At 39.9% G+C, this 12,480-nt stretch overlaps 1 pseudogene; it reads left to right on the forward strand.

Annotated features, from left to right (window-relative positions):
* On the forward strand, positions 1-11,169 carry LOC139141534 (organic cation transporter protein-like; annotated as a pseudogene).
* The last annotated feature ends 1,311 nt before the right edge of the window (positions 11,170-12,480 follow it).

Below are 12,480 nucleotides of genomic sequence, written 5' to 3' on the forward strand. Positions count from 1 at the left end.
ATGGCCCAGAAGAAGAAAGGTAAGATTTTTACGGAGTTTCCATTTGATCTTGTGATTTCCTTGGAGCTACCGAACTTTGAGTAATACTCTTAACTTAACAGATGTTGCAATGAGGTTTGCGATTCCATCGCACCCAGCGATTTCAGAAATGGTGACGTTAGCCTTCCTTATTGTTAAATTTGCATGTATGTCTCGTCCTCTGTTGCAATATAAACAACGCCTGATCTTTGTTACTGCTGTTCGTACCCTACCCAAGCCAAGGTCCATTTTACCGTGCGTCACATAAGCTTGGAAATAACACATGGATATATCAGTTATACGTTTTAAAGGAAATCGACGCAGTTGATTTGACCTTGGCACAAATGTCATAACGGGTGAGACCCCTATTGAGAACAATTCTGCAAACGTGGTTATGGTGGTAAACAACAAGAGTTAAAGGGCCGAAATTGGACTGTTGACTGTGTGTGGGGAAGAACATTTGACTATCTGATGGGTTGACCATTATATTTTGAAGGATGGATGGTCAGATAAAGATCTACATTTACAAAAGTTACAAAAAGCGCAGTCGCAGGGATTTTCGACAAAAATATATTCACGATCGCTGAATGGTTTACCCATAGACAGAGAAGCCAACCTACTCCACTGTTTAAACTTTACCGGAAATAAACTGAAGTAAATGTTATGCCATGCAAATCTGAAAATGCAAAATTTTTGCACGCAAAAAAATTCACATTAATTTTCTTACCGCCCCTCTCAGAATCTACTGGAAACGACTCGTAGTGACATCGGTCGATTGAGATGACCAGCCACTGCAACACGCCTTTGGTTCTCCGGTGTTTTTTTGTAAATGTATATCAAAATTCTTACCATACTCGGAGTACATCTTCCCTCCAAAGGCTATATAGCAGCCATGAAATGACTCATGGAGGAAAACTGTGAAAAAGATTATACATTTTCATTGCAATAGCTCCAACAAGTTCACCACCATGCGTTCAAAGTTATAGAAACCAATCGCATTGCTATGCTCACCCAAGGAATGTGGGCAGATTATCAACCGAGCACCTGGTCGAAAATGCAAACCTAATCTCCCATGTCGAAAGCTAAATCCTATGTCACAAGACTCAAATTCAGAATAACAACTCGATTGCTTACCAGTACGGCCACTATTTTCAGCCTATACCTGACCTGAAAAGGTAATTTATATGTCTGAAGAATGCATTTTCTTAATATTATGCGTGCTACTTTGTGTGAATCGACTTCAAACAAGCGAAACGCTGATGAAAATTTTCAAGACATGATGCCTTAAAGCTTCCTTTGCAGTAGAATCTAAACTTAAATCTTACCACCTTTGAGGTGCCTAACTATTTGTCTTTTTTTCGATCGAAAGCTGACAAAGGATCCGTGGACGTGATTTGAAAACTGACTGAATCTCTCGTCATTAGCTGGGGTTTCAGGCGAACAGACATTGTCCAAATGTAATCGGGCCAAACATGAAATTAATTTTGAATACAGATTCATTCGTGCAAAGGGAAAACGGCTGGAACAGCTGTTACTGACCGGAGATAGAGAGAATTCTCTAGTGCAGGGTAAAGTTCATGACTCTTTTTAACCGGAGTACCACTTCCATTATGCCGTTAAAATTGCAATGTTCCCATGTACTCAGTGAAAGCTTGTCAGGGCTGCGAGTGTTTAGGTCAAAGTTCACCCAAGGAGAAGACATCGCTTGCAAAGCACAGCAAAGAGCCATTAATCTCATTAATCGACATCAAGGCATTGAACGGTCAGAGTACAGAGTGTAGGTCGTTCCAAATGATGGTTGCAGAGGCAGGGGTGTGAGAGTTGTGTGAATAACAACGAAGAGATAATGCGGTTATATTAGTCGCCATGTTGACTGCCAATCTATCCGCGTACCTTATGGTATGCTATCTCTCAAATGTGGATAATATGACGGCAGAAAAGGATCAGCGGGCATGGCTTTTACTACAGAACTTCTCAATTGGGTAAAGTGAGCCTCTCAATGGGAGAACTGCTTTGACCGGGGGAGCCTTTGACGTGACATTTTTGGTCCATCCTTTCATATGTAAAGCAAACAATGCATATACAATCGCCCTTAGTCCGTTGCATACGTGCAATTGCGAATCATGAGTCATCGCGGGGGTCAAAACATTAAAGGTGACAGGGTATGTATTTGAAGTGAACTCAACAATTATGTTGAAGGAGAGAGTTGATCGAGCTTGACAGGTACAAAATGGGCACGCTCGGGCGTTATAGTCAATTTATTACGTGCTCGAAAGGTGGTAGATTTTTACGAGAAGATACCAAGTAGGCCACAAACAATTTAATCCCCGTGTAAAGGCACCCTTCTCAATCCCAGGTTCTCGCATTAGCGAATGTGTCAATAGCCCATTAACAGTTTGTCATTCTTTTGTTTTCTGTTGAATATTTCATCAAGTAACTAATATTTATATTAGATAAATCTGATAATTGAGTGGGGGCTTTAATCCCCGGTTATTACATTGGTAGATGTGAGAAGTACTTGTTAAAATTTTGTAAAAAATTGATCCTTATGTCAACTTAATAATGTCCTGTCAGATAAATTTGATATTAAAATGGGGCCTTTAAGAAAACCTGAGTCGGTTATATTCAGAATGTAAACTTCAAGCATGTCGAAACTTTTATGTTAGGTGCCTTAAATAAAATTCTTTGCTTGCCTTCCGCGTGCTGGTAGGTTTTCAGAGAAAATTAAGAAAACAAACAAAACGTTAACTCTATTACAAATAGAAATATTATTTTTCCAAAAGAAACCAAATAAAAAGTGAGGTTATGTTAATATACTTGTGTTCTTTGCCTGCGTTTGTTTTTTTTACCTGGCTTCAGTGCAAGTAGCTTTTCAATATTCCGAGGACAGCAAACAAGGAAGTTTCTTTAAATGGTCTTATATATTAATTTTAAACTGATGCTTTTCTTAGCTGTACAGATCACGGGTTCAATAGGCCATGTTCCTGCTGGCTTACTGAACAAAATAGAGTTCGTTTTCAGCTATTTATAACTCGGAGAATGCTTTCCATTCGGATTTAAAAAAATCAAGGTAAACGATTCTTTTTGTATCTCAAAGGTTCAACGCTAGAATACGACAACGTGTTGAAATATGTGCTCGGCGAGTTCGGGCCGTACCAGGCCATGTGTTTCTGCTTCCTGGCGCTGACGGCGATACCTTCCGGGATGATTGCTTTCTCTGTCGTCTTCACGCTGGCGGAGACCGACTCCTGGTGCAAGGTCCCGGATGTTCATCGCATCAGCCAACAGATCTGTATTGCCAACTTCAGTGAGAACTGCCAGGGCTTGGTGAAGAACCTCACCACTCCTTTAGAAATGAGCCCCGATCCCTGCGGAGTGGCCTGGAAACACAGTCAGTGCTACCGGTACAACGTCACTGCCAATGATGTCATACAGTATTCAGCCTCGTCCGCAAAAGAAGAGTGGGCTACCAAAAGAGATTTGTTGAAGTGCGATCAAGGGTGGGAATACGATAAATCCCAATATAAGCTCACGATATCTCAACAGGTAGGGATTATAATTCGTGTTTACTTCTTAATTAGAACTTTCATATTTGTCTGCCGCTGATTTTAATGACCTTCGCTAAATTATTGTATTGCTCGGGTGAACAACGCCAAATGCCACAGACTAGGAATTGATAACATTAGGATCTACACTTGCTTTTTGCAAAATACACCAGTGCAGTCTTATACGGGTGTTACCGATGCCGCAGCGCAAGAATCAAATAACAAGCCTTAAAGGGCCCAATTTTCTTACGACCAATCTTTGAACTAATTCGGCTATTGCGGCAGCCAAAAATTGCCTACACTGAAAGCTTGTAACGGTGCGCTTAGTGCATAAGAGTGTATATTTAAGATTTAATTTACAACGATTTGTGGGGCTGCAGCAAATGGCTTGTCTACCATTCAAGACAATAACCTCTGAACTTTTCGACGTATTTTCACACATGTAAACGTGAGCAGAATGGTGAATGGACGTTAATGATCAGTATGCGTAATTTCGACCGTCTATGAGGTTAGCCAGTGCGTTCGTTTCCCTTTGGCATTTCACTCAAGACCACAGGCCGAGGGACACTATGCTGTACAGTCAGGGTGACTCAAAAGCCGGAGAGGGAAATATATGCTGAAAGTATACCGAACATGGCAAGTCAATAGTGTTTTCGTCTCTTACAAAACGAGAGGTATCTCTGCTGTCTGTCATCTAAGTTGTTACCCCGTTGGATAACAGTTCCAAAAACGCGGTAACTATAGCCCTTTGCGTGTATCGCCAAATGATACTTACTACGTGAACGTAAATTGACCCATTTCAACAGAGATTTGAAGCTGTGTTGATGAAGAAATTGCGGAGGGGAAAGATAGTAGAAGAAGAGCACTACTCGGCATAAAAAGTGGAATGCGCTTGGGAGACAGACGTTTAGACTCTCAAACATTTACAATGCGTTTTCGATCTACCTTCCATGGGTCTTACTTTGAAGCTCGTGGTATATAAACTCTTCACTCGCTAATTTTGTTGGTTCGAAAATTTTATTTTTTCGCTTGACAGTTGGAAGGCGGCCATCGTGAATTTCACGTGCTGGGAAATAAAAGCTTTCTCTTGCACCAAATAATCAGCAGATCCCTTGGAGTTATTTTATCTTAATTTCGAAAGGGAATGGGTTACATTCCCCGTACAGAAAGTTTCAGCAAAAGTTCAAGTCTTTCAATTTCGAGGTGTGAACTAACTTATCGATAAACCGCTCGAATCACACAACGAATGGAGTAGCCAACAGTCATAATTTTTTGTTTCATACATTTGATCTTCTTTGTTATCAGTTCAATCTAGTCTGTGACCGCTACCACTACAACGCCTTGCTGTCGTCAATTTCATTTGCTGGGTCCCTCATCGGTTCCTTCGTCTTTGGAATGTTCCTCGACAGGTAATTTAACATGGAATTATTGATTCATCAATTGGACCTTGATTATCAATTCCACAATCTAAATTTTTATGACTGTTTGTTTCTGTGTTTTTCTCATTATTTGCTGCAACCGCAACACTGTATATTGCATTGTTAGACCATATGTTTTGTACGTATTGTGGACGTCTCCTTTCTTGACACCGCTCTCTGTCCCTCTGTGTGTACCCTCATAACTATAAAAATTTATACCAAAAAAACTAATTGTATAGAAGTAAAAAGACAGCTGTTGTTTGATAGTTTCATTTTATTGTCACTACTTCAGCAGTGACTCCTACGACCTTTATTGTGCGGTAAAAGATGTCTTCCTCATGCATGACTTTGGTAACGTCTACATCAAATTCCAATGCACATCTGTCTGTCTGTCTCTCTCTCTCTCTCTCTCTCTCTCTCTCTCTCTCTCTCTCTCTCTCTCTCTCTCTCTCTCTCTGCCCTAACTGAACATATGTCTGTTTTTTCCAGGTATGGTCGTTTGCGCGGGCTCATGTTGTCTGTGGTGCTGCTACAAGCGTTCGGCATCACCACAGTCTTTTCGCCTGACTTAACGTTTTATACCGCCTTCCATTTTCTACTTTTCATTGCCGTTTACGCCGTCTACCTCAGCGGTTTCGTTCTAGGTAAGTATCTACCCTTGACTTCCAGGGAAGTACTGCCATGGATTGAAGCTTAATCCACATTTAAGGCGTGACAGTATCCATGTTTCCACTGCTGCGAAGTGTATGGCTTTTCTGAATAATGATGTAGACGCAGTGATGGATAAAATGGCAAAATAAGTTGCAGATAATGAATGTTTTTAAACTATTGCCTATATTTCATTGCAGCCCCTCAATCTACCCCGTGTAAGCATTGACGTCAATCGAACAGTGTTAGATTCAACGCATGATTTGGCCTTGGGCATAGTAAAAATGACACAAATACAGACACTTGTGAAAAACATTGCATTATTTCGGACCAATAGCTATTCTCGATTGAAAATATCTTCTTTTCAGTCGATTTGCATACTCAGGCAACGCTTATAAATATAGCTTGCATGAATCAATACATTTACGAAGAAACCGAGTATTAAATGTTGTTGGATAATAAGCGATTTATTACCATATACCAACACAATAATTGTCAAGTACATATCCCATGTCAGTGTTTTGATTTAGGTTGTATAATATTGTGAAGTGAAGTAGTTTTTAAACCACATCATAAAAATGGTTATAAACTGTTCACTTCGTTTTATCGGACAGTCTCGAGCAAAAATTATTCATGACATTAAAACCAAGACTTTCATCAAAGCCACACAAAACAACCAAAATATATATTACGCTTTACAATCTGATGTAGACTTTTTGCGAGACGAATGATGACGTAATCATGTCCGTATATTTCGGGTCCACTACGATCCAAAGTTAATCATGCGAATAAGTTTTTTTTTAATTTCCGCATACACTTCTGTACCGTAGCTACTGAGCACGTGGGTCCTTCCAAACGCACAACAGCCGGCATGGTGGTTGCGATGTTTTACAGCGTGGGTTACATGCTACTTGCCCTGATGGCGTACAACATCCGGGTGTGGTGGAAACTTCAACTGGCCATTATCATACCACACACCATCTTCCTGACCTATTGGTTGTGAGTAGATCACACACTTGTTGATCGACTGCCTGAGTGGAGGGTCTAACTCGTAATGTATTATATAAGTTTCATGTCCAAGTTGCTACAACCACAGTCCGGCCTCTGCTAACCAACTATTCTGTTCTGAAAAGAAAACATTTAAAGATAGACGACAAATTTCAAAACTGAGTGTTGTCAAATGTTTGATGTATGATAGTATGGTATGGTCCAAAATATGCAATATTTTTAATTATAAGTTAACCGTGAATATAATATATGTCAAAGAATGATATGATATGATATGATATGATATGATATGATATGATATGATACGATACGTTATGATATGATATAATAATTGGAATCTATTGCGTGAACAATCAGAAATAAAATATCTGTATGTATGTATGTATGTATGTATGTATGTATGTATGTATGTATGTATGTATGTAGCTAGGTAGGTAGGTAGGTAGCTATGTGGGTAGGTATGTATGTATGTAGCTAGGTAGGTAGCTAGGTAGCTAGATAGCTAGGTAGGTAGCTAGGTATGTAGCTAGGTAGCTAGCTAGGTAGCTAGCTAGGTAGCCATACTAGGTAGGTAGGTAGGTAGATAGGTAGCTAGCTAGCTAGCTAGCTAGCTAGGTAGCTAGGTAGCTATGTGGGTAGGTAGGTAGCTAGGTAGCTAGGTAGGTAGCTAGATAGGTAGGTAGCTAGGTAGGTAGCTATGTGGGTAGGTAGGTAGCTAGGTAGGTAGCTAGATAGGTAGGTAGGTAGCCAGGTTGGTAGCTAGGTAGCTAGGTAGGTAGCTATGGGGGTAGCTAGGTAGGTAGCTAGATAGGTAGGTAGGTAGCTAGGTAGGTAGCTAGGTAGCTAGCTATGTGGGTAGGTATGTAGCTAGGTAGCTAGCTAGGTAGCTAGGTAGGTATGTACGGGTTTTGATGTAGACTCTCCACAGTCGCTGTGCCTTGTCTTGTGCGCGCCCGGTGGGCCTGCAATCGAAAGCTACGCTGTGCAGCTGTAAGCGCGCGCTGCTAGACACAGCGACTGTCGGTTTTTGCAAGTATATGAATATTCATAAGGGTAGTGACGTCAAAAGAAATACCTATCTAGCTGGGCGGAGAGAATATATACTAGTAGCTGGTAGATCTATATACGTGGTATGTTTTTATTTTTCATTTTGCATTTTATTTGGCTATGATACTTCTCATTTTATTTTGATTAACGGATGTGTGGAGTTCTATGAAGTACCCGGATCAGGCAGAAATCCGACCGGTCGCTTGCAAGAACGTCCAGACCCTGGGATTCGCGGCGCGTCTCTAAATTGGTGCGCGCGTGTTCGAACAGGGAAGAACGCGAATCGCAGGGTCTCTGCCAGACTAGTTTTTTTTTGTTTTGTTTCGTATGAATGGAAAGCGTGGACTGAACAGTCATATATGTGTTTTACAGACAAAGGGAGGAATTCGAGCACATTGTAATTACGTTCTCATGCTTTGAAAATTTAAATTTTCGTTTCCATTTTTTTCAAATCTTTCAAGGTTTATTCCAGAATCGCCAAGATGGCTGCTGTCCATGGGCAAAGTTGAAGAAGCGGAGAAGATAATTAGAAGATCCGCTAAGGTGAACAAGTGGAGATACCGAGCGACCTCTTCGAAGAATCCTGGAAACCTGGACTAAAAGACGTCGAACAGGTAGGCTTGTCTTAAAATTAAAGATTTCTTTTGTGTAGGTCATTAATTATCAAAACCATTATATGGACACATCAACAAACTGCATACAATATATGTTATCAAGGCATATCAATTACTGAATCATATTTCACGAGGAAGGGGTTTTGCGATTGCCAGACAGGAAATTGTTAGATTCCATCACGTTGATTCGTGAATACCTTGTTCGCTAGTCGTAACTTCAACCCAGTAATGAAGAGAAATAATAAGTCATGGAGAACGATACAAATTGTTGCGACAATTATACCCTCTGATGTCCATATTGACAATCTTTCTTGTTATTGCAAACCAGGACTCGATGACAGACGAGGAAACTAAGTCTAGGATGTTAGATTTGGTGAAATTGCCAAACATGAGAAAGAAGACATTAATTCTTGCATTTAACTAGTAAGTGAGTGTTTTTATGCTAAAGAACACACAAGGTGTTTTTCCGTCATCCAGAGGTTGGTGTTACTGTCGATAGAGATCATCATGTGATCGCTTAACAATGGCTATATGACAAGGGCGTCGAACCCAGTGTGATGAACGGCTGTGATCATAGCATTTAGCTCCTTGAATAAATATTTGTACAAACAAACAGACAAATGCATTACATACATGTACGTACGTGTTTGTAGGAATGTATGGATGGATGGATGAAGCGGAAGGATTGCATACACATGCGTATCTACTTATGGATAAGTGAGTAGGAATGGATTGAGTGTCTGTATTTAGGTGCCGTGTTCTCGCATCTTCTAAGTAAAGAAAAGAGTCCCATTTTATCGAACACTTTAAATCATGACTGTTCGTACCATTAAATTTGCGAATATTTCACACATCTGATGATCAAAATTCAAATGAATTTGAAGACTGTGGTGGATTCTTCTCGGTATATTATATTATATTATATATATATCATACATACATATATATATATATATATATATATATATATATATATATATATATATATTTATTATACATAAGAGAGAGGGAGCGTGTGTGTCAGACAGAGACAGAGACAGGCAGACACAGACAGACAGACAGACAGGCAGACACAGACAGACAGAGACAAACGGACGGACGGACAGACAGACAGACTGACTAACAGACAGAGGGAAGAGTTTCGCTTTGATGGGTTTATATTGTTATATTATGTATTTAATTGAGTATCTTATAATTATCCCCATGGCAATAGTTGACATTTCACTTTTCATTCTACTTTCTTCATGTAGTTTAGCCAACAGTATGGTCTATTTCGGTTTAAGTCTGAGTACGTCATCTCTCGGTGGTAGCGACTACCTCAATGCATTCATCTCTGCCGCCGTAGAAATCCCCGGATACGGTCTCCCTATCTTCCTCATGGACTCTCCACGTCTCGGACGCCGCTGGTGTTTGTTCGGCTCCATGATATTGAGTGGGTGTGGCTGCATTGCGACAGTTCTGGTTCCAGTCTGTGAGTATCCAGGAATATATCACTGACATTACAGATCAGGCTAAATTTCTTTCAGCTATGTATTGTCAGACATGAAATTTGAAATTCCAAGAGCTCGTGAACTCTTCTGATAAGCGATTCCAGCTTTCGGCCATACAAGTTTTGACGTGGGCACTATACGGTCAAGGCCCCGAGAACCGTATAGTGCCCACGTCTATGAATATTCAGCGTGAACGAGGGCGATAAAACTACAAAGACTGCTTCGGATAAGGCTGGCAGGAACGCAAACAAATTATCTCCACTGAGTCCCAAATTCTACACTTGGCTCTTCTAAGTATTTCTCTGCATTCCCACCTGGCCAGTCCACAACGACTGGATTTTCGGTAGTTGAGAACGGCGACACCAAACGATGTGAGTTGAAACGGATACTAGCAAACTATTAAAAGTGTATTTTATGTTGTAAAATACCAAAGTCACCATTTTTGCTACAACTTCTCGGGAAAGAATGCGACTTGGGGACAGATATTTGGCCTCTCAAACTTTTACAATTTTCTTTCGGCCTATCACTTGTAGGGACTCATTTTGAAGCTAATGGAGTAGATAAAGTTTCCGCCGGCTTAGTTTTGTAAAAATCGGGATTTTTATTTCCCCCCCCCCCAGGAGTTAACACAGGGGTGGCGGCCATTTTGAATTTCAAATATCGGAAAATATTGAGTAATTTTTTTTTCTAGTAACACAATTTCAAGTTGACCTCTGATTTTTAGTCTTGAGTTTGAAATAGAATGATTGACTATGAATATTTGCTAGAGACAAGACTGAGCAAAAGTTTAAGGCTTTCATTTTCGAGACGAGAATATAACGTACGTCCAGGAATTTGTCAAAAGATAAGTAACAAAGGGAAAAGATTCAAGTGAACTAGTCTAGTCGGTCAGTAGTTGATTTCAATATGCCAAGTCTAAAGTCTTTCTTTTTCTTTTCAGGCGGGAACCTTTCATGGTTGCGTGTGACATTGGCCATGATCGGAAAATTTGGCATTTCGGCATCATTCGGCATAGTATATGTCTATTCGGCGGAGCTGTTCCCGACTCCAGTGAGGTAAGAATGAACCTTCTCCCTTACATATCAAAACAATTCCCAGTTGGTCTGCAATTCCCTCCCGTCTTCAAAACCAATATTACTTCTTTGTCTTAACATTCGTTTTCTGCAGGTCTTTTGGAATTGGCATTTGTGCCACGTGCTCTAACTTTGGCGCCATACTTTCTCCTCAAATCTTACTAATGAAGACACTGTGGAGGCCACTGCCCATCATCATATTCGGTATACTAGCGATCATAGCGGGTATCCTGGTCCTGCCGCTACCGGAAACGAGGGGAATGAAACTGCCGGAAACAATGGCGGAAGGCGAACGATTCGGAAAGTAAGTAGGCTTCCATTGTCTAGTTTCAGTGAAAGAAATAAAGGTGTTTTGTTACAATTTGATAAAAATATATGTAAAAATGTATGTATTTCTGGTTTTTTATTATTTTTTTTCTGAAAAAGGCTTTACCATTAACACGATTGAATTCAATCGAAGAATGCTGTCCCAACTTTAAATATGTCGCCCCATTGATGTATGTGCATGTGCACAATAACCGCTCTTTGATTTGGTTTTACCTGAAAGTTTCGAACACTATGGTAAATGAGTGTTGTATATTCAACTTCGCCCTCTCTTAAGGACAATTCTGGACAATCTAGATTCGTCCCGAGAAATACTAGTTTTGTTTATAGGGTGTTGAGAGCTTGTTTGTCGTCGAATAACGAAAAGTACATGCACGGTTGTGTTTAATTACTTTAGCAGAATGTGTAAATGCGCTTGCTCAGAAACGAAGACGAGACTTAGACACGAGGCCAACAATGAATGGCAAGCAAAATGAAAGCGTTTTTGTCATATTCACAAACTGATGAAGAATTCCATCAGCAATTTGCAAAGCTTGTTTCCTTAAGGTAGAATGCGCCTCGGGGACAGATATTAAAACTCTCAAATTTTCACAAGTTTTTTCTGTTCTTAGTGCCACTTATGCGGCTTCATGGAGTGAGAAAAAGTTTCACCCTCTTAGTTTTTTGAAAATTGAAACTTTCTTTTTCCCCATTGAGTTAAAACAGGGATGGTGGCCATTTTGAATTTCAAATATCAGTAAATGGTTGGTAATTTGTTTCTCAAGAACCAAAATTTGCACGTTTACCCCTGTTCATTATTCTTGATTTGTTGAGAGAATGGTTGAAAATTTAATTTAGGAAAATTTGAGCAAGAAGATCAAGTCTTTCATTTTCGAGGCGCATACTACCTTAAACTCACCTTTAAAATAAAACTAGACCACGAACAATTTTTTGTGTTTTGGGTATTAAACCATAGATTTCTCGAGGGTCTATGATTAAACAACTGTTTTTGTTTTCTCACCAGGAAACGGAACAAAAATCAATATCCGGGTACGGTGAAATCAGAAGATTGAATTAAACGATTACTATTATTACCCTGAAAACGGTGTCAAAGCTCCATTGGCGGAATTCTAGTTATCACGTCGCCCTGCAAGTTAGTTCTTAACATACTTCACGCAACACCCGCTCATTTATTTTGGGTTTTGCTCATTTTAAGAAATCTAAAAAAAGAACAATGTCAAGACCAATTTTTGGCGAATTAGAAGGGAAAAACAAAACTTTGGACATGTGAAAACTTGTGTTTCTTATCATGGAAG

This window comes from Ptychodera flava, chromosome 10 (genome assembly GCF_041260155.1).
Source record: "Ptychodera flava strain L36383 chromosome 10, AS_Pfla_20210202, whole genome shotgun sequence".
Lineage (NCBI taxonomy): Eukaryota > Metazoa > Hemichordata > Enteropneusta > Ptychoderidae > Ptychodera > Ptychodera flava.